This window comes from Chlorocebus sabaeus, chromosome 20 (genome assembly GCF_047675955.1).
Source record: "Chlorocebus sabaeus isolate Y175 chromosome 20, mChlSab1.0.hap1, whole genome shotgun sequence".
Classification (NCBI taxonomy): Eukaryota; Metazoa; Chordata; class Mammalia; order Primates; family Cercopithecidae; genus Chlorocebus; species Chlorocebus sabaeus.
Genome location: NC_132923.1, coordinates 40,361,490 through 40,363,685, shown reverse-complemented (window position 1 = coordinate 40,363,685; position 2,196 = coordinate 40,361,490). Strand labels below are relative to the sequence as shown.

At 39.6% G+C, this 2,196-nt stretch overlaps 1 non-coding gene across 1 annotated transcript; it reads left to right on the top strand.

The window, feature by feature from the left end:
* The first annotated feature begins 1,814 nt into the window (after positions 1 to 1,814).
* Positions 1,815 to 1,974, top strand: LOC119626511 (U1 spliceosomal RNA). The gene has a single exon (XR_005242683.2). It is a non-coding gene; the product is annotated as a U1 spliceosomal RNA (small nuclear RNA).
* The last annotated feature ends 222 nt before the right edge of the window (positions 1,975 to 2,196 follow it).

Below are 2,196 nucleotides of genomic sequence, written 5' to 3'. Positions count from 1 at the left end.
CCTGAACTGAGGTCTGCACACAGCAACATGAATGCATGAAATCCTAGAGGAAGAGTCAGCCAGAACATCAATGTTTTAGATTACCAGTCCAAAATTCTTTCACACCATGTGAATCCACCCTCCTACCTCCATCCCTGGCTACATGGTAATAATGAAGGAAAAACACAGAAGTTTCTTTCCTTTCTAGGCTCCTCCCAAAAGAGGGTACTTTAGAAGCAATATTCAAGTCCATAAATGCTCAGAAATCTGTTAGGGATGAAACATGAGAGATGCCTTGAACGTCTCACACTATGGGGTGTCTCCAATTCCTTAATACACCCCATTGTGCATCACGGCTGGAGAACGCACTGCACAACCCATTTCCTCCTTTAACTGTGAATTTCCTTGCTTTTATGGCTTCAGATTTTAATGGTTGAATTACATTTACATCTACTTGTGCATTTGCCATCAGCAGCCAAGTTCCAGCCTTAAAGCCTTTATGAACTTTGAGAATAAGTTTCTCATAAACAACCTCATTTGGTTTATCCATATAAATTCACACAACAATTCATAGTGCTAAGAAGCTCCAGAGACACCTCTGTACTAAATGGCAGGTCTTTCTGTCTTTACTGGTTTTAAGTACTTTACAATGAATCATAGCTCAAGACAAATCGGTAATTAATTTGCAATAATTCCAAAGCCACTGGAAATGTGACAAATGTTGGTTAGCTAGAGGCATTGATCAGTTCAATTAAGTTTTAGAATCTGTGGTTTTTAGTGAGAAGGAAATAGTTCTATGACGGGAACACAGCCACATAGTACAGAAGAGCCGTCTAATCAGGTAACAGAATATTGATACTATTATAGATATGCATCCAGGTTTATGCACCAAAACATCTGTGTTTTCATCCTAAACACAGGAAAGTACATAAGGCAAGAATGTAGCTGGAGGACAGCCCTGGGATACCACTCTGAGAAAAAATTATGTTTTTAATCTTACCAACCCCATTATACAAATTAAATATATCTATCTTATCTGTTTATAGATTAGATAAATTTTCTACAAAAACTGAAAAATTTTAATTTGACTTTTTACTACTTTTAATTATTGCTAAAATATATAATCTTGCTCTTTCTCTCATTCATATTCTTTAAGTAAAGACCAGAAAAGGATATAATCTAAACCCTTTGTCTTCTTGTAATAGGAGGGTTGCACTCGAACCTTCTTATTTGTTCTGTAGTTCAGCTGGTCACAGTCTGTCACAGATGCCTACTGATGGGACTTCCACCATGGTTAAGAACCACAGGAGGTAGATCAGGACCATGTCCACAGATATAGAAAAGCTCATGTCACTCCACAGCTAACATCGCTCCATTGTGAAACTACACCTAATCATCAGAAAAGGCATTTCTTAAGGTATACACCCAAGTAGGGAGTGACTTGGAGAGGGGACAACGGCAACAACATTTTGGAGGTTGGAAAACAAAGCAACAATTGGTAAAGGAGTTTGCAGACCTGAAAAAGAATGGAATCATAAACTAGCAACAGAGAAAGCTAAAATCCAACATGTTTTGTGTTGCAGAGTCCTCCGAAAGCCTCAACCTCTGTAGAAACAGGGAAGAGGTGAAGAAGACTCTGAGGAGGAGGATTGATTTTAAAAAGTCTAGTAGTCAGAGCCCCTTCCCAACCTCACACAGCTGGGCCTCTGCTCCTCTCAGTACAATGAAAGAATAAAAGTTACATTCCCTGGAGGTAATAAAGCAGAGGGTCTCTGTACAGGGAGTGAGTGTTAAGGTCAGGGGTTCTACACACTGAATTTAGAAAGCGTATGTGCATATTTACCTGGCAGGGGAGATACTCTTATCACAAAGGTGGTTTTCCCAGAGTGAGGCTTAAATGCTGCATTTCAGATATGTTGACCCTGTGATTTACCCACATTTGGGAAATTCGTCTGCATAATTTGTGGTAGTGGGAGACTGCGTTTGCTTCTCCCTTGGTTAAAAAAAAAGAAAACCTATGTGAATGTCTGCATATGATCCCTGAAATCGGGGATCCAATTACTTTTGTGGTTCCCAGAACACAGGCAATCAGGCTTTCAGCCTAAGTAGAGGACTGGGGAATGGATTGCTCCCAAAGAGACAAAGAATACAACATTTGAGGTTCTTTAAATAAACGGCCTTGCCAGATCCCCTGCAGTAAATACTTCAGTCAGCTAA